The sequence below is a fragment of the Syzygium oleosum genome, unplaced genomic scaffold (assembly GCF_021117445.2).
Source record: "Syzygium oleosum isolate NSW1041296 unplaced genomic scaffold, Sole_v2.1 Sole_v2.14, whole genome shotgun sequence".
NCBI classification, from domain to species: domain Eukaryota; kingdom Viridiplantae; phylum Streptophyta; class Magnoliopsida; order Myrtales; family Myrtaceae; genus Syzygium; species Syzygium oleosum.
The window spans coordinates 456233-476998 of record NW_026607498.1 but is presented as its reverse complement, the minus strand read 5'-3'; the positions used below and the strand labels follow the sequence as shown (position 1 = coordinate 476998).

Genomic DNA, 20766 nt, shown 5'->3' with positions numbered 1-20766 from the left:
ACGTGTTGATATTGGGTACAATAGGCGATGATTTTGAAGTTGTAACGCTAATGGTCATGTACGACGTATAATTGCTTATAGTAGGTAGGCGCAATCGACTTAAGGATTTCTAAATTACTGACGATATTCTTGGACGAGTTGGGATGGATGAGTGTTGCTTAGGGATTACAGATTTTGTAAAGAACTGATGTGAGTTGTTTTTGAGAGACTGTTGGATTGAAATTTGGATGGATTGAGCTTTATCTTCGAGTTGTAAAAAGGTAATTATTTTGTGGATGACTAGTTGGTTGAGGAACCAAGGCTAAACGACATAACCGAGGTGTGTAACCTTCCCGATGTCTTTCCTCAGGAATTGCCGGGATTGCCACCTAATAGTGAAGTGGAGTTTGTGGTTGAGTTGGCCCTAGGGATGGAACCAATTTCGAAAGCGCCCTATAGGATGTCGTTGTCAGAATTGAAGGAATTGAAGGTTCAAATGCAAGAATTATTGGAAGAAGGTTTTATTCGTCTATGTAAGTCTCCATGGGGAGCGCCAGTTGTATTCGTGATGAAGAAGGACAGATCGTTAAGGTTATGTAGTGACTACAAACAGTTGAATCAGGTGACTATTAAGGATAAACGCCTGTTGCCAAGGGTAAATGACATGTTCGACCAGTTATAAGGGACATCAATATTTTCTAAGATTGACTTGAGGACTGGTTTCTACCAATTGAGAATCAAGAAGGAGGACGTGCCGAAGTCGGCATTTAGGACGAGGTATGGACGCTATGAGTTTACGGTGATGCCGTTTGGACTGACGAATGCCCCTGCAGCCTTTATGGATTTAATGAATCAGGTATTTAAGGAATTTCTGGATTAGTTTGTAATCGTGTTCATAGACAATATCTTGGTATACTCGCAGAGTCCCGCTAAGCATAAGTTACATTTGGAAAAGAGATCTATGGACTTTGAGGGAACACGCACTCTATTCTAAGTTTAATAAGTGCGAATTCTGGCTTCATTGAGTGGCGTTCTTAGGACATGCGATACTGGGGAAGGGATTGTAGTGGATTCGACAAAGATTGAAGCCGTCACGAATTGGCCGAGGCCGACGTCAGTAACCGAGGTTCGGAGCTTCTTGGGTCTAGCAGGCTATTATAGGCGCTTCATGGAAGGGTTTTCGGCACTAGCTACGCTGTTGGCATGGTTGATAAAGAAGGAGACGAGGTTTGAATAGACGGATGAGTGCGAAAGGTGTTTCCAAGAATTGAAACAGAGGTTGACGACCGCGCCAGTGTTAGCGATCTCGTCAAGTCCGGGAGGAATTGAGAATCACAGTGACGCATCGTTAGGAGGATTGGGATGTGTGCTAATGCAACACGGGAAAGTAGTGGTATATGCATCGTGTCAATTGAGACCGTATGAGCTGAACTATCTGATGCATGACTTGGGATTGACCGTAATTATATTTGTCCTTAAGATTTGGAGGCATTACTCGTGTAGGGAGAAATTTTAGATTTATACAGATTATCAGAGTTTAAAGGTATCAGTTTTCTCAAAAGAACTTAGCCTGAGACAGCGTCCTTGGATGGAACTCCTTAAAGACTACGATTGCGATATTTATATTACCCCGGAAAGGCTAATAAGGTAGCGGATGCACTGAGTGGGAAATCGAGCATCGTGCATATGATGGTCAAAGAATGGACCTTGTTGGAGGGAGTCCGGGATTTAGAGTTTAAGTTTGAAGTGAGCCATGTTTTAAAGTCTACTTGCCGCATTGAGGATTGAACCAAAAATTCAGACTAAAATTAAGACTTTACAATATACGGACCCGGAGATTCAGAAGATTTTGATGTATGGATGCCACAAAAAGGAAATCGGATTTTCAGATATCCGAGGATGGGATTCTAAAGTTCCGTGGATGGTTATGTGTGCCAAGTGATACGGAACGAAGGAAGAGATTCTGTTTGAAGCACACCGTAGTACGTATAGTATTCACCCGGGGAGTACAAAAATGTATCAGAATCTACAGCAGCATTATTGGTGGAAAGGCAAGAAAGTAGATGTAGCCAAGCACGTGACCGAGTATCTAACATGCCAACAAGTGAAGGCACGGCATTGTAAGCCGGGTGGATTGTTGCAGTCATTGGAAATCACCGAATAGAAATGAGAGCATAACGCGATGGACTTTGTTATGAAACTACCAAGAAGCCAAATGGGCCATGATTCAATTTGGGTTATAGTAGATCGGCTGATAAGATCAGCACATTTTCTGGCAATGCGAAAGGACTTCGCGTTAGGAAGGTACGCAAGATGGTGCGTGCAACAAATAGTTCATCTTCATGGAGTACTAGTGACGATCACTTCAGACCGTGATCCTAAGTTTACTGCCGCTTATTGGAAAAGTCTTCATACGGCATTAGGAACAAGGTTACAGTTTAGCACGGCCTATTAGTCGCAGACGAATGGCTAGTCTGAGAGGACGATTCAGACTTTGGAAGATATGCTGCGACCATGTGCATTGGATTTTAGGGGAAGTTGGAAAGAATAATTGCCCTTGGTTGAGTTTGCCTATAACAATAGCTATCAGCAGAGTTTTAGAATGGCACCGTTTGGGGCATGGTATGGCAGGGTTTGCAGAACACCGGTTTGTTGGGATGAGTGGGTGAGAGGAGCATCACGGGTCCCAAGTTGGTTCAGCAGTCAATTGAAACAGTCAGAGTGATTTGGGAACACCATGGAACCGAAGGTGCGACGTGGAAAAGTGAAGAGTTGATGCGACACCAATACCCCCATTTGTTTGAATAGTTGGGTTGGATTGTAAATTTCGAGGACGAAATTTTTGTAAGGGGGGAAGAGTTGTGACATCCCGAATTTCGGCCCATTTTTGGGATTTATAAAACGCGTAATTTGTCAGTGTGCTTATAGTAAAATCTCGCCCGGGAACTGATCACTCCCGGTTATCATTTTTAAATTAGAGATTTCGCTAGAATCGCACTCGATCAAATTTGGCCGTTATTTAGACCTCGAACTTGGCAGTCGATTTTCGAGAGTTTCGGGACGAAATAAATTGGATGGTGTCGATATTATTGTGGCCAGCCTCGAGATTGCCAGGAATAGTGGAAAAGTGAAATTTCGACCGGGTGCGGATTTGCACTAGTAGACCTCTCTCGTAGTGTGTTTTGAGTTATTTTATTTTGACCAATTGCCCTATAATATTAATTAGGCTTTTTGTGGGCCGTTAGATTGTTTTTGGGTTCGAACCGTGTCCATTGGATCGCATTCGAGTGCGTGGACTTTCTTTTTCTCACTCTTTCTCTCTCCTCCCCTTTTTCCCGCTCGCGTTCCCCCTGTCCCGTCTACTCTCTCTCTCTCTTTTCTCTCTCTCCCCTCTGTTGCGCCGAGCCCCAGACCTGCACGTTTCCTTTTCCCGTGCGTCTGCCCCTCTCTCCTTCCTTCCTTCTCTCTCTCTCTCTCTCTCTCTTTTTCCCCCTTGCATGCACACGTCCATCACGCATGCACGCACGCCCATTCCCCCCTCTGACACCCCACCCTCTCTCTCTCTCTCTCATCTTCCTTCTTCTTCTCTTTCTTCTTCCTTCTCTTCTCTTTCGCTCTTCTTCTTCGTCTTCTTTCTTCCTCCCCGACGAGCTGCGTGTGGCCACGCTCCGCCCGGCGCCCGACCCGGCTCGCCAATCGCCGCTCGCCGGACCGACCTCCGCCGCTCGTCACCACCGCACACCATCCGACCGCCACCTCCGCCTAGCCGCCCCGACTCTGCCTTCTCCTCCTCCCGAGCGCGTGAGCTCGGCTCGCCCGCCGTTCAGCTGCCGCGAGTCGCCGCCGCGTCGCCTAGCCGCCCGTCGCCGCTGCTGCCGGCCAGCCTCGCCCGTCACCCGGCTCGTCCGGCCAGCTCGTCGCCGTTGCCCCCCCTTCTCGGCCTCGCCTTCTCTCTCCCTCACCCTCGCCCTCACCGCCCAAGCCGACCTCCATATCTCCTCCAGGCTCGTCGCCGCCGCGTCATTGCAGTTGCCGCCGCCGTCGCCGCTACGCTGCCGCCGCTGCTGGCCTGTGCCGCGCGTCGCCACCGGTCCGCCACCCCCTCGCCCCCAGACTTCTTCTCTCTCTCCCTCTCGCCTCCACCCCCGGCCGACCTCCACCCTCCTGCGGCTCGTCGTCCGCCGCCGCTACCACCGCCGCCGTCGCCGTCGCCGTAGTCGCCACCGCCGCCGGTCGCCGCCCGAGGCCAGCTAGCCGGCCGGCCCCGGCCCGGCCCAGTAAGCCGTGGCCAAGGCTCGGGCCAGCCCGGCCGTAGCCAAGCACCCGCCAGCCCGGCCATGGCCGAGCTTGCCGGCGCCGTGCCCGTCCGACCCGGCGCGTCGCCCGTCAGGCCCGACGGCGCGTCGCCGGCCGTGGCCCGGCGCCTTGCCGTTCGGCCCCTGGCACCTCGCCCGTTCCCGGCTTGCCGTGCGCCCGGGCATGCCGTTCGGCCACCGCGCCAGCAGCGCCAGCGCGCCGTCCGGCCATTGTGCCGCGTTGGCCGGCCACCGCGCCCCAGATTGACCCGTGCCCGCGCCCGGTTCGAAGCCTTGTTCACCGGGCCATTTTAGGCCCGAGCCGATTTTCTCCGGGCCAAAACCAAGTAAGTGATTTCCTAAACCCTACCTAGTACTTTGGGTATTTTTAGACTTGTTTAGGGTGAAATTTAGTACTGGCTTAGGACTTTAATTAGGCGTGGGCTAATTTGACTGATTGTGCTTAATTGGTGAATTATTGTGGCGATAATTGTGCGGCTGATTTAGTGATTGACTGAGATAAATATGCCTGACTGAATTGTCGTGGCGCTTGTGGGTGAATTGGATTAATTGAATGTGCCGACTTGAATGTCGGGTCGGTGGGCCGATGTCGGGAGCATGAATTGAGTTGGCGATGTGGCGTGCTAGATTGACATTGGTGAATGGGTGGTGATTGAAATTGATTTAAATGACTAAGAGCATGGTGAATTTTGTGTTGTGGTGCATGTGCATGAGAAAAGCCCGGATCGATCGGAGGGCTGAGCCTGAGGCGTGTTTACGCGGGCTATGAAAGGTGAGTTAGACCTGAGGCGTAGGTTACGCGGGTCATTGGAAAGGGAAAAAAAATGTCCTGAGGCGTGGTTACGCGGGACGGAGCCCGGCTTGATCTAAGGGCTGACCTGAGGCGCAGTAGCGCGGGTCGTGAGAAAGTGTGAAATGTCCAGTGAGGGACAGAGCCCGGCTTGATCTGAGGGCTGACTGAGGCGCAATAGCGCGGGTCGTGAGAAAGTGTGAAATGTCCAGTGAGGACAGAGCCCGGCTTGATCTCGAGGGGCGACCCGAGGCGCGATAGCGCGGGTCGTGAGAATGGGCCCGAGCGCGCGATGGGCGCGGCGGTGAAAGGACCCGGGAGGTCGTGAGAAAGTTGGTCGGACCACGCATGTTGCATAGTGTTTGATTATGAGGTGAATATCGCTAGGCATGGTATGGGACGTGCCCAAGTGGTTTTACCTTATAATCGAGACACGCGCGAGTGTTATTGTATGATGCATGGAAAAACTTCCTTGTGTGATCCGAATATGAGCTCTGCTGGATGCACTAATGTGATTTGACTAATGTACAGTGTGGGCATGTGATTGGATGGCGAGGTAAGTCCATTGATGTGATTTATATATAAGTTATCGGTTAGATTGCATGTTACAACTTGTCTGGGTACGCATTGGCCTATGTGGGGTATAGGGGGTTGCTTATTGAGACTCGTTCTCACGGTTATTATATAACCATTTTCAGATCTGCGACCGTGATTGATTGGAGACGCCACCAGGGTATCTCGGGGATGGAGGACGGGTCAAGTTACCCCATATTTTGTGTGCCCTTCTTTTGTATAGCGAAGTAGGATACCCCACAACTATTCCCTTTTGATGTTGTGTATTTGGAATTATTATTTTGTGCTATCCCTTTGTCATATTTTATTGTCTGGGTTGTTTTAAATTCGCTTCCGCTTGCCTTTATCTCTGATGTTTGAGTTGGGTCGGCGACGTGTCTGGGACGTCGCATTCAATGATCGACCATCGAGGGGTGTCGCGAGCCCGTTGGGGTTCGGGGCGTGACATACCGAATGCAATTACCAATAGAAAGACTATTGCGCTGAGCTTGGTTTGACCCTTCTCCATTTCCAACGATATTTGGCTCGATCGACTGTGTAGGATATATGAGCGTGACAGATATGTGTTTGTGTCCCATTGAAGTATGTTTATATAGATGTCTAAAGTTTGGTATTTTTGGAGTCTGATTAAATGCAAGATTCAAAAAACTGAGTGGTAATTGACTTGCTACATATTCATATTCTCATAGAGATTTTATCTTTGTTACCTTTATTCGCGGATCTCCATGGAAATGCACGTTTGCTTTATTAGGTAAGACTATCAGTACTCGCGGTATACAATTGGCTACTTCGAGAATTTCCTACCATAATTTGAGCATTTCTAGGAGTTAATGGGATGAATTTACTATGTTTATGCTAAGAAATGTTACTCTCTAATAAAACTTAATTTTATCTGATCTCCTATTAATAAAGGAAGTAAATCTCTCGGTGGTCCATCTAATGCTAGAGTGTAATTTAGATCGGATGATCGAAATATCTTATTTGGTAATCAATCTACACATTAGTTTCCTTCGCTAAAAGAATATACGATTTTGACATGTTTGAAATTCTCTAATATAATCCTAATATAAGAAAAGATATCTAACATGTATATATTTCCTCATTCATCAAATGCTCTCTTTTTTCTCTAATTTTTATTGTCTGACCCGACGAATAGATGCAAAATTCATTAGTACTGCGGAAAGTGCGAGGGGTGTGAATAATAGAAATCCAACTCATTGGGTTTTAAGCTTTTCCTCTTCAGTGGCTGCTTAATTTGCATGACTCAGCTCTGGAACTTAATTCTTTTTTTTTGTTGGAGTCTATAATTATTATGAAAGCAAAATTTTAAATTTGACGTCTAACTCATATTTACAAAAATGTCAACGATTTTCCTATCCTTTATTATTTTGTTGTCCGTACATCAAACTCTTGTCACAATGTTGGATATTTAAAGTTATTAATTTTGTAACGGTTTTTTACTGTCATCAATTTGTAATGGTTTCTGTCTGTTATTAACATAAAACAGTTTGTAACGTTTTATAATAGCTTTGTAACGACAGTCTAAGGCTTTGTAACTTTGTTTTATTTCTTCATAAACTCTCCATCATTTGTTACGGCCATATAAGAGTCATCTATTAATTATCAATAAATTTATAATGGTCTTTTTAACTTCTCTTTTTTTTTTGTTCCAATATAAAAATTTCAAACCATATAACCCTTGAAGAAAATAAATCAGAAAAGAGATTTTCCTTTTCTTATTTTCTTTCTTTGCTAGGTTATACACAAAACGATATTTCTGTTCCTTCCAATATTCAGTGCATAGTATTGAAGAAGGTCTGTTTTATATTGAGAGGATAGCCACTAGAGCCTATCACACAAAGTTTCGTACTCCGAAAAGCGGAATTATCCTTAAGAATAGTACTTGCCTCCCTCGGATAGTTTGATTTTATTTTCGTGTCTTTTTCAATAGATTTTCATTAATTTCTTATTTTATATAATCTAACATTTTTCCTAAATGAAAAAGATCGAAGCGTTTAGAAAAATACATGTTCTTTGTCCATTAATGCAAATTATGATAATTGTGCAAGACTTTTTACTACACTTATTTACTAATTCGTTCCATTCAACCTACATTTAACGCATCTAAACGTTCTTTACGTTCCTAAATATCCTTAACTAATTGCTTTTACACATATTGTGTCAATAATCCTATATTATCTCTCGTGTACTTAAATATTAAGATTTGAGGGTTTTCCATCCAACAACAAGATTCCTAAAGTATTTTAGATATTGAGATATTTTTACTTCCCATATGTACCTAACAATTTATTTCTGTCGTAAACTTTAATAAATAGTTTCTTCCCATAACTCAATTGTTTAGATATTCATTAATTAAGTCATTCGCTAATCTAATAGTCAGTTTCTTGGACACACGCCACACTCGAGCAATTGCTAATTTTAACAATTATTACGTTTTTGCATATTATCTACATTGACATTTTGTTCCCTGATGATTTATACGCAATGCGGGATAATTTAGTAGTTATTCCTTGTAAAATCGAATCAGCCATTAATCCTTTAGGAAAATCTACTTTGAGTTCTCTTTCGAGAAAATAGTTTCACTCCAAGCCCTTATGTAAAGATTTTCCCAAACTTAATTGTCAAGTGATCGGAAAGGATGGTAAAATACGATCACAACCAAAATGATCTCCGATATCTTCAAATTTCCCTTTATATCCTCAATTTCAGCACTTCATTATTCTTGTCAACCTAAAGCATACCTTGTTAGAATATTCAAACTAGGTTCTGAATTTCTTTGCCGTCATATTCAAAGATGTGAGGATATCAGGTGTGCCACTCTTTCGTCTTCTCTTATCCATCGCTAATCGTTCATCCGACACATACATAAGAAATAGGACCATCACTTTTGATTACCTAGTTATAAAATACTAGGATGCAATCGATCGATTTCGACCACGGAAATTTTCAAGACCATCCAAAAAGTCAAATACTCAATAGTATGAACCCATTTTATTAAGACCGAAATTCCCTTTTCTTTTTTGCTTCCTCTCCTCCTCATACAAGTTTTTCTCTTTGAGGCGGAACACACACGCATTTGCCATTTACCAAGGCGGGACGCTGCGGAACAGGACAAGATCCAATACAAGTTTCTCCTGGTCCTTTCCGAAGATCCGAGAGATCCCAGCTCTCTCCTGGTGCAACTCTTGTTTGAGCATGTGAGACGGCAAGACCTTTAAAGGAAGGAAAATGTGGAGGAACTCATTAGCGCAGTTCTACGTTAAGAAATAATAATAGTAATTGAAAGATGAGAAAAAACCTACTGGATGCAATCACCAATAGAAAGACCATTGCGCTAAGCTTGGCTTGACCCTTCTCCATTTCCAAGTATATTCGGCTTGATTGATTGTCTAAGGTATATGATTGTGAAAGATATGTGCTTATGTATCCAAAACGAAGTGGGTTTAAATAGATGTCTAAAGTTCGGTATTTTTGGAGTTTGAGTGAAGGCAAGATTCCAAAAAATAATTGCGATTGAGTTACTAAATATGCATATTCTGCTAAAATTCTCATAGAGATTTTTTCTTTGTTACCTTTGTTTCACGGGTCTCCATGGAAATGCACATTTGCTTTATTAGGTAAGACTATATGTACTTGCAGTATACAATTGGATTCTTGAAGATTTTCCTACCATAATTTAAGCATTTCTCGGAGTTAATGGGATGAATTTACTTTTTTCTTGGTAAGAAATGTTACTCTAATAAAACTTAATACTATCTGATCTCCTATCAACAAAGAAAGTAAATTTTGAGTGTAATTTAGATCGGGCGATCGAAATATTCGATTTGCTAATCAATCTGCACATTAGTTTCCTTCCCTAAAAGTACGCGCAATTTTGACCCGTTTGAAATCCTGTAGCATTTTCCTAATCCAAGAAAAGATATTTAACATTTGTATATTTCCTCATTCGTTAAATGCTCTCTTTTTTCTCTAATTTTCATTGTCTGACCCGACGAATACATGCAAAATTCATTAGTGTCGCCAAAAGTGCGAGGGGGTGTGGATAATAGAAATCCAACTCATTGGGTTTTTAAGCTTTTCCTCTTCAGTGGCTGCTTAATTTGCATGACTCAGCTCTGGAACTTAATTCTTTTCTTTTTTTTATTGGAGTCTACAATTATTATGAAAGCAAACTTTCATTATGTCCCCCTTGCCCCCAATTGAATTGCTAAAACCCTAAGGGAGAAGGGTTTATGCCCATGTTGACTATTGAGAGTTCATCCCTCTCTCTCACTCTCAGGCGAGACTGCATAATTAGTCTCCATTTTTGCACCGAAAGGTGAGAGCTTTTCTTCAGAAAATCCATCTTTTTATGAACCCATTATGCTAAAGCGAAAATTCCAATTTATGGTCCAAAGTGAGGCTATTTTCTCAATTTGGGGTCCCAAGTGGACTTAGTACCAAATTGATACCCAAAGTCCCTAAAAAGTGTCAAATAAAGTCAGGTGTGGCCGGCCAAATATCGTCGGCCGGCGATCCGCTGATCAGTCGCGAACGGAAACAGTATTTTTATTTTTTTTTCTTTTTTCTTTTTTTTTCTTTTCCTTTTCCTCTTTTTTTTTTCTCCTTTCCCTCCGCCGGCCATTGCCGGGGCCGGCGGAGGTCGCCGGCCTCAGGCGGAGGCAGCCCTCGCCGGCGAGGGGGACCCAGGGCCGGGCGAGGGTCGCCTCGCCCGCCCAAACCCGTGCGAGGACGGCCCTCGCCCTCGCCGGCGTCGGGCGACCCTCGCTCGGCCCTGGGTCGCCGGCGAGGGCGAGGCCGCCGCCGCGATCCGGCGAGGGATGCTCGCCGGATCTAGCGAGGGTCGCCCTCGCCCGCCCACCGGGTCCCCGCCGCGCGAGGGCGGCCTCGCCCGACGCCGGCGAGGCGCGACCTCGCCCGCCCGCCCTGGGTCGCCCTCGCCCGCCCGGCCCCAGGTGAGGGCGGCCCTCACTCGACGCCGGTGAGGGCGACCCTCGCCCGACCCTGGGTCGCCCTCGCTGGCGAGGGCCACCTCCGCAGGCCCCGGCAATGGCCGGCGGAGGGAAAGGAGAAAAAAAAAAAGAGGAAAAGGAAAAGAAAAAAACAGAAAAAAATAAATAAATAAAAACACTGTTTCCGTTAGCCGGAACAGTCGCGGGATCGCCGGCCGGCGGGTATTTTGGCCGGCCGGCAACCCAGACCCTTATTTGACACTTTTTGGGGACTTTGGGTACCAATTTGGCACTAAGTCCACTTGGGACCCCAAATTGAGAAAATGGCCCCACTTTGAACCCCAAATTGGAATTTTCCCCTTATGCTAAAGGAACGCGTCAGTGCTCACCATTGATTCTTTATCTCAGACTCTTGTCACGGGCTTTTCGCCTAACAAAAGCCGCGGTCATGCAGTTTAGCAGTAAATTTTTGTAGCATATGCAAGCCTAAAAATCCGTTCATGGTTTGTGCAGATGCATATACAACCAAAAATATTATGCCAAAAGAACATCCCAGACCTAGGAACTGAAGAATTATGGGTGATGATACATTTCAGTGCCAGACCAAAGTCTGCAATCTCTGCGCAGTCCATAGCTCGGAATGAAAAGTTCAACCGCTCTTGTCGAGTTCACAGTTGCTGTGAACAAGGACATTGATTTTAGGGTTCAATGGTCTTGCAACCAATCTTGAATTGCAGATCGCAGAGTCTGATTTGGGACGAGATCAAGGTTCGCAAGCCGGAGATTCGTCATAGGTGAAGTATCGTGGCCACTGGCAAACCAACACCTTATTGCATCTGCCTCATAGGTAAAACCATCTGCTGCCACGTGGGGATTTTGCATAATTTCCTAATATAAAATGTCTATGAGGTTTACAACCATTTCAAAGTAATATAAACATAATCATGCCGACATAGGCATAGCCAGAGATTAAACAGTGATAAATATCCTAACACAGAAACAATAAGCAAACTTACCTGGTAGATTGGACAAATGAAAGATGGACGAGGCGGGCTAGGCTCTTCAGGACCTGACCTAATGGACGATGAACCTTCACTAAGAATTCGCATCTGCTCGAGTACCGGCCACACTTTGGACTTGAGCTCAGGCCGGTGCTGGGATTTATATGACAGCACCTCAATGCCAGGTGAGCCAGCTTTCTGGCTTGCTCAAATGGCCAGTGCCCGGCTGTAGAATCCAATATGCAATTTAAGTTCTCCACAATGAATGAGTCTTGCACTGTCTCTTTCAAAATCAAGGCCGATTTCCCGATCAGTAACTGCAATACTATAAGGCCGAAAGAATAAACATCTGAGGCAAACGATCGTTCTCCCGCCATTGGCTCAAGGGACAGTCCAGATTTTATTAGTTTCGGCAGGAAGTTGGTGTCGAGAAGAATATTTTCTGGTTTCAGGTCACCATGTGCTATGCCACCGTGGTAATGTAGAAAAATTATTGCAGCACGTGTTTCCGTACAAATGCGTACACGAGTTTGCCATGATAGAGGTGCAGTGTTGCCTGTGCAGCAGAGTCGGTCTTCAAGGCTACCACTGGGGGGATACTCACAGATAAGAGTCCAATCTTCAGTGCAGACTCCGATGAGGTAAATCAAATTCGGATGTCTTAGTTTACTTGCTGTTTGGACCTGAGACAAAACCCACAAATTTGTCAGAGTTTCCACTTAGGACCTTCTAAAATTTCATGAGTCAATCGTCTCTCCAACTTCTTGAACGGAGAAGTTAAAAAGTTTTTAATTTGCCTAAAATGAAATGAAAATTGAAAAACCTCCCAATCTTTATATTTTAGATTGCCTATTTAGTTGATGGACCGTGATATAAGCCTGCATACTTCTAATCATTTGTCAAAACAACTTCAACTATTCTTCCAGGAAAATATGCTTAGACTGCGATCGCCTTACCTCTTGATGGTACCGTAAGCATCCTTGGAAGAACATCTTTATGATCACTGGGATGTGACAAAAATGCTTTTATAAGTGCTCCCATATTCTCCTACGTCAATCCTCAAGGATGGACTGAAACTGTCGGTAGCTTCCATAATTTCTGAGAAAGAAAATTCAGAAAGGAAGTCCTGCTGATTTACACTCGAGGATTCGCTTGCTTGGTTTGCAAGTAGCTCCAGTGCATTCTCCAGCAGTGTCCGTGACTCGTCGAGTTGGTTCTTCATCATTTTAAGTGCTTCCTTTTCTTTAGCTAGCGATTCCTCGAGACCATTCGTCCTCCTTAGATCCTCCTCAAGTGCTTTAACCTGCAAATAGGCAACAATGTTCGTATATTTTATTAAATTTTCAAGATGCTCAAGATTCTGTCCCTACCAATGTTAACTTATAAGACTGTGACATGCCAAGCACTTGCATAAAAAATGGACCGAGCAACTTCCACCTAACAGAGTCTGCTCAGACTTTAGAAATACTAACTTTCTAAAATCTTTGAATTCCAGATGAAGGAACTTCATTAGATTGGTCTTCAAGACTTTTGCATCCTCTAGTGCACAATCTAGAGTATTTTGTCCAGACATTGATGCTAGGTAACAAAACTAAAAAAAGTAGATTCTAGTAACTAAATCGGTCTCTCTGCATTACTGCTTTCTATCTCCAATACTCCAGAATCCATTACTATTATGCATGCAAAACATAGTAAGAAAATCATGACAAGAACATTACTCTGCAAGTAGCATCAATTGCAATTTTTTCAGCTTTTCGACGATGGATCCTCTCTTCATATGCCTCTAGTGTTGCATTTGCAGCCTCTGCCATTGCTCTGTCAAGTTGTTCATACAGTTCATTGTTACTTCCTTCCTGTCAGGAAATTTGGGCCCTTAGGAATGACTTGTAATTCGAGTATAAAACTATATATTTTATCGAAGTGATAGATACGCTTGAAAGTAAAGAAATTTGTTCTACTTTAGTACAATATTGCATTGGAGGCTCACAACAAAGTTCATAGAAAGCTCTTTGACGATGGATCCACTCTTCATATGCATTTTGTTTTGCATTTGCAGCCTCTGCCATTGCTCTGTCAAGTTGTTCATAGAGTTCATCATTACTTCCTTCCTGTCAGGAAATTTGGGGCCCTAATAATGACTCAATATCCCAGCGTTCAGTTGTATATGAAATTACCTAGTTTTTTGAAGTGGATACACTTGAAAGTAAAGAATTTTTTTCTATTGTAGCACAATATCGTGTTGGAGGTTCACAAGAAAGTTCATAGGAAGGTTTATAAGAACATACAGAGCTTGATTCTGATTTATGATGGATCCTCTGGCCTCTCTCAATCCGAACCAAGGGCATATCATCTTCAACTTCACTAGAGCTGATGAACCTATAGGACTTCTTAAGTTTTGTAATCCAGATTCCTCAGCAGAATTCACTGATACTGATGATGGGGAAACAACCGTATTGAGCTTGTTATATCTCCTTCCCTACAATTTTTCAATAATTCACATCAGCTAACATCTTAGTTGCGTCTGACGCATAGCAAGTTGAAGAAGAAACTTCAGCAGCAATAAAGCAGATTGCTTCACTAAATGAAGGTGGTGATTTTGGACAGAGTGAACTTAAGAGAATACGTTGAAAAGCATTCAAATGTACGTTCCAGAAAAAATACGCATAAACTCTCATCAGCATATGAGGATGCTCTCTGGAAACTCAAGATGCCATATTGAAACTTAGCCTAAGAGTTTGGTAATAGGTATGACAAGTGATGTAGGAAAAACCCTAATGAGGTACTTGATACCAAGAGCAAATAGGAACAATTTGTAAGGAAACAATGTAAAAGATTGTCTTCTGGACTTCAAGGCCAAGGAAAAAAAAGAATGTCTTTCTTGAAAAAGAAACTTTACTCAATCTAGAAAAATGACAAATCTTAAAACAACTCTTTGAGACCAATAAATTGGCATAAAATCCTTTTATTCATAGGGCTTCTACCTAAGAAAATAAACCTAATAGTGCTAGGACTCTTAGGCTGCGCATGACAACTTGCCAAACAGTGTTTGATTCTGTTCTTTTGTTCCCAGAATCAGTTTGGGAACAGAAATGCGTTTGTTTAATTTTTTTATTCTGGGCACAATTTTGTCAAAAATTGTTCCCAGAATCAGTTTTGGAGCAGAATCAAGAATCAAAAAAAAGTAGCTTCTTGATTCTGGGAACAATTTTGAGAATCAATTTTTTTTTCTTGTTCCTTTTCTTGGTTTTTAATTTAGCTTCTAATGTCCGGCCCGAAGATCACCCTCGCCAGATCTGACGAGAATAAAATATTTTAATAAAAAATATTATTAATAAAAAATATTTTACCGGCCATGGCCGGCGACCAGGCCATGGCCATAAAAAAGAAAAAAATATATTTTTAATAAAAATATTTTAATAAAAAATATTTTAATAAAAAAAATATTTTACTGCCATGGCCGGTGACCAGGCCATGGTAAAAAAAGAAAAAATATATATATTTAATAAAAATATTTTACCGGCCATGGCCAGCGACCAGGCCATGGCCAAAAAAAATAAAAATGTATATTTTTAATAAAAATATTTTAATAAAAAAATATTTTACAGGCCATGGCCGGCGATCAGGCCATGGCCAAAAAAAAGAAAAATATATATTTTTAATAAAAATATATTTTTTTTATTAAAAAAAAATATTTTACCAGCCATGGCCGGCGACCAGGCCATGGCCAAAAAAAATAAAAATGTATATTTTTAATAAAAATATTTTAATAAAAAATATTATTAATAAAAAAAAAATTTTACCGACCATGGCCGGCGACCAGGCCATGGCCAAAAAAAATAAAAATGTATATTTTTAATAAAAATATTTTAATAAAAAATATTATTAATAAAAAAAAAATTTTACCGACCATGGCCGGCAACCAGGCCATGGCCCAAAAAAATAAAAATGTATATTTTTAATAAAAATATTATTAATAAAAAAAAAAATTTTACCGGCCATGGCCAAAAAAAATAAAAATATATATTTTTAATAAAAAATATTATTAATAAAAAAAATATTTTACCGGTCATGGCCGGCGACCAGGCCATGGCCAAAAAAAAGAAAAAATACTTTTAATAAAAATATTATTAATAAAAAAATATTTTACCGGTCATGGCCGGCGAGCAGGCTATGACCAAGAAGGAGGAAAAGAAAAAAAGAAAGAAATATTAAAATATTTAAAAATATTATTAATAAAAAGAAATTTTCCGCGCGTTACCAAACGCATTTATGTTCTTTTTCTATTCCAGGGATGGAATTTTGGGCCGTTAACAAACGCCTTAAAATGCTCGAATCAATTCCGGGCACGAATCAAAAAGAATCATTTCTGAGAAGAATCTGTTCCCACACACAGAATCGTTGTCATGCGCAGCCTTAGTAAATTCCCAAAAGGACTTCAAAGACCAAAATTAGTAATCTGCTATAGTTACTGTGAGCAGTAACTCGAGAAAATAGATAATATTGTCCTATGCTCCTGCATCAACGAGTTAGAAATTTCAAAGGGGTCGCCCATTCGGTTTAATTTAAGTACTTTTCTTATGTTCTGCTTGTTGCATCTTTTATGTTTCAATGACTTATTCTGTAATTCTCTACATGCTATTCCAAATTCGGCGGATGTTATTCAAGCCAAGAAGTCAAGTTCTTTACATCTATGTTCGAAGATATAGTCGTAGTTACTACTTACACTGGCTTAACTCCTTACCTCTGTCCCTGCTCAGGACAAGTACCAAGAATGAGTACATAAAACGAAATTTTGTTTTGGAATAATTGTCATGTTTGTGCTTGTCATTGACTACATGGAGAAACATAAAATAAAAATACAGTCATGTTGTGTTACCTTACATAAATTAGCTGTCGCTTGCAGATAAACCAAATGTAACAAGATGGATCCGCCTGCTGGTTGACAAATATTGAGCTTGTGGATTTAAGTTGTGCCATCCCACTGCAATGCTAAAGGCACATCAGCAAACAAAGATTTTGAAAAAAAAAACGAGAATGTTGTATCTGACTTATTAAAAAACTGCAGTTGTCAATAGGTGCTGACCTATGAAGAAATATAACAGCTCAACTGAATTAGTAGTCATCCAAAATGACTGAATTTTACTGTAATCTCTCTCTAGAGTTGCCGCACGAAAGATATGAGGAACTATATTCATGACAAACTACTATCTCGCCTCTTCATAAAAAATATAATAATGTATGTGACTTAAGAAAATACTTTTGCAATGCATTTAAGATGCAATCTCTGAGCAAAGTCAATGTCATTAATCTAAGACTAGGACTCAAAGTAGCTCACCGACTCCACAGGTCACATTTTCTTTTGCCTTCTGGTCTATGCTAAATAAACGAAGATTAACTCATGAGTAAATCATACACAAAATAGCGCTTGTCTGTTGCTGCTCCCGTAATCAGTTTCTCAATGGCATGCTGCTCAATAAGTTGCGGTATCCCCTTCCCTATATCTTGCATCTCGATATATCTTTTCTCCACAGAAACCTGCAGAAAGGAAACATTAATGTATCCACACACAAGTCAGATACTGGACTCCAGCTTGCATGTCAACAATTAACTTCGAAAAGTTTCAAATGATGGGCTGATGTCAGGTTACATAAGTATGTAGATTTCTTGGTACACTTATCCAATTAAAACCTCAAAACAGAGCTCAACATAAACCTAATCAAATACAAAAATTATATCTCTAACTTCCACCACCCTTATGTACTCAGTTGATTCAGAACAACCGGGAGTATAGAATTCTGGGAACGAAATTAAGACAATCTGATCCAGACGAATTAAGCACTAACTTTACCAGTATCATGAAATAACCATCTGAAATGTCGAATAATCCTAAACTTCAGTCTATCATTGTCTTCTCTACTTCACTAAAATGGGAAAATGAAAAACAAATTCTTGCGCATTCAACAGTAATGCTAAGAAACAACGAACTAATCATATGGCAAATGTGGCAGAAGACATATAATTCAGGGGAAAACGAGCCTCTGCTTGCTTACAAATGTGAATGTACTTGTCCAGCATCTTGCCCCATTCATGTTCTGCCTCGCAAGTTCTTGAGGAGTCCTGATGCCAAAGTCATGCGACTGATTCACTGGAAATTTCACCAAGTCGATGAAACTGCTGTTACTAAATTGCCGCAGCAGAAGAATTTAAGCTAATGCCAACTTGCACCTTATAAAATCATGTTCTCGCCACAGCTAATCTGTCCTCAGAATAAGAAAAACCTCGCAGCATGCAAACGTTTCATAAATGCATCACATTTGGACTATACCACGATTTCCAAAAATTGCGGGCACATGCTAACTTCCAGACTGGGGGTTATTTTTGCATGGAAAACTACATGACCACCATCTCACAACAAAGTCCAATGACTTGTATATACGAGTCAGAAATGTTTCTTCAGACGGGGCGATAGGGAAGTACTTTCAACAAAATGTTAGTTCGGGATCACCTCACTGGTTAGAGGCACCAACACGAGGAACGGCCAAGAGTTGCATTCAACCACAAATCACCAAAAGTCATCTCATATGTAGTCACATCTTTGTGGAATTCAACACAGCAATCTCTACAATATCTAATATCGGATGAATTCGGCTTATCAGCCAACAGTGCCAGAGATAAACCAAAACCATTCTCACAAGTAGCACCATCATTGATACAGCAGATACCCTGTGCCCTTTTGGAATCATCATACATGCTGGGCTGCAGTCAGCATTCTACCAAGCTAAAGTAGCAAACTTTAACATTGCGTCTGTAATGTCCCGCTGCACCATGTCCCTAGGCCGTCGTAAATCAGTTCATCTCATGTTAGTCCGATACGAAGTGTCTCGAAGAAAAAAGAAAAAAGCCACAAAAAACTCCCAAGATTATGCCTACCGTAACACATTTTTTCTGAATTGTATACTCACCGTGATATATTTATCCTTCACATTTTCTTTTTCTTACGATATAAAAAACCCGAAACTTGTTTCCACATGACACGCCTATCCTCCCACCACCATGTTCCATCAGATAATTTTTCAGCTAAAATAACGTCGTTTTCACGTCAGTGTACTTTGTTCACGGCATGAAGTGAACGAAGTCGTAGGCGGCGTTCCCGAACTGAAACTTACGAGATGGGTCGCGAGGGTCGCGATCATCGTCATCATCGTCCTCGGGAGGCTGTTGAGCACGGAGGATGCGGAAGCGGCCGCCCAAATTCTGTAGCGCCCGCGAGAGGGTCGACCTGCCCTTCTGCACGTCGCCGCCCGCGGCCGCGTAGACTCGATCGGCGACCAGCCGCGGCGGCGATCGACCGCCGCCTGCTGCCTCCATGAGAGCAAGAAGTAAAAGGAGCACCTTTTTAGCTGCTGTAGCGTAGCGAGTGAGAGAAAACGAGAAATGTTTGACCAAAAAAGAAATAAAAAAGAGAAAACAAGAAATTTTTTAAGTGACAATATTTTTCAAAATCTTACTCAAAATAAAAAGTAATCCCCAAAGTATTATTAAAATAGATTAATACCACAACAAACTCTAAATTAGTATACTTACGATAAATTTATTCTCTGTTAATTTCAGTTAAATTAAATTAATATCACGAAAAATCACAAACCGGTACACTTGTGACAAACGGACGGTAAAACCCTAAACCGGTACGCTCGTCAACTGTCACGAGTCATTCAACTCAGGAATTTGATGGTAAAATTTAACGGAAGATAAATTTATCATATATGTACCACTTTGGAGTTAGGTACCAATTTGACATTTTTCGTAGTATTAATCCTATTAAAATCCCCTTCTACTTTCTTACCTAGCAAAAGATAACCTCCTTAAAAATACGAAATTGAAATAAGTAATGGTATTTATCAAAATCATAATCTAAATAAAAGTAATCCTGAAAATATTATTAAACTAAAACTTGTAGATCAAGAGTTTAATAACAAGAGCTAATCTTGAAATCATGGTATCAACTCTTTCTCTCTAGACCTATTAAAAGGATAGTGGTTAAGTTTTGGTTTGATATGGTGAAATTGCTCTTTGAGTATGGTGAAAGCTTGAGGCCAACGTCTGGTGGTTGTCGCCACAGATCTCTTTCTGTAGGGCAATATGATGGGCCGCCTCCGTGATCAGTCACAATCATTCTAATAAGCAATCGCCGCCGCCGCCGCCAATACCGGTTGTGACCAATGATCTCCTACTAATGCATGTCCAATACCGGAAAATGTTAATAAAAAAAACTCCACATTAAATAAGTTCTGGCTAATTTGGAGGCTGTGCCATCTTCTTTATTGATCATGTGCAAAATGAACTTAAGAACAGTTGGAAAGAGAGAGAATGCAAATTCTCTTTTTATGTTTTATCTTGTTATGGTTCGAACCTTGTATTCTTTCTTACCATCTTTCATACGTGTCGCAACTGAGGGACATTTGAAAGATACAAGCATTAGCTTTGCTCAATTTACATTTTTCTAGCGGAGATGGGACAACCGGTAACTTGGTACCGCCTTTTAATTTTACCAATTAAGTTTTAAACCTTTTCACTTCTTACCAATTGAGTCCATCTGACTAGTTTTGGTCGAAAAGTGCTAACATGGACACCGGCCGACCTACATGGCGCTAACGTGAATTTTTCATAACATTTTAATATTTTTGAATTTTTTATTTTTATTTTCTATTCTTTATCTTTTTTTCTTTTGTTTTCTCTTCCCCTTCTTCTTCCTCCGGCCGATCGTTGGAGAGGGCCGACAAGGTCGACCTTGCCGGCCTCGGGCGAGCCTCGCTAGTCCCTATCGAGGTCTAGGCGAGGCCAGCCTCACTAGATCTAGTGAGGTAGAGCCATGGCGTGGCTCGCCCTCGCCTAGCCATGGCAAGCCACCTCACTTAGGAATGGCAAGGCTCGACCTCGCCATGGCTGGGCAAGGTCGGCCTTGCCAGTGGCCGGTGGGGGAGAGGCTCGCCCGAGGTCGACCTCGCCGGCCCTCTCCTCTGGTCGGTTGCCGACGCCCGGCGATCGGCTAGAGGAGGAAGAAGGGGACAAAAAAAAAATAAAAAGAAAATAAAAAGAATAAAGAATAAAAATATTCAAAAAAATATTGAAATTTG

General features: G+C 42.0%; 2 long non-coding RNA genes and 1 pseudogene across 2 annotated transcripts; all 3 read right to left on the bottom strand.

The window, feature by feature from the left end:
- Positions 1-8668: 8668 nt before the first annotated feature.
- On the bottom strand, positions 8669-9092 carry LOC130139841 (uncharacterized). Its single transcript, XR_008817898.1, has 2 exons — positions 8982-9092; positions 8669-8891 (listed from the first exon to the last, which is right to left on the bottom strand). It is a non-coding gene; the product is annotated as an uncharacterized LOC130139841 (long non-coding RNA).
- A 1993-nt stretch (positions 9093-11085) lies between these two features.
- On the bottom strand, positions 11086-19066 carry LOC115667956 (U-box domain-containing protein 33-like; annotated as a pseudogene).
- On the bottom strand, positions 18039-18801 carry LOC130139869 (uncharacterized). The gene is made up of 2 exons (XR_008817916.1): positions 18682-18801; positions 18039-18450 (listed from the first exon to the last, which is right to left on the bottom strand). It is a non-coding gene; the product is annotated as an uncharacterized LOC130139869 (long non-coding RNA).
- Positions 19067-20766: the final 1700 nt, after the last annotated feature.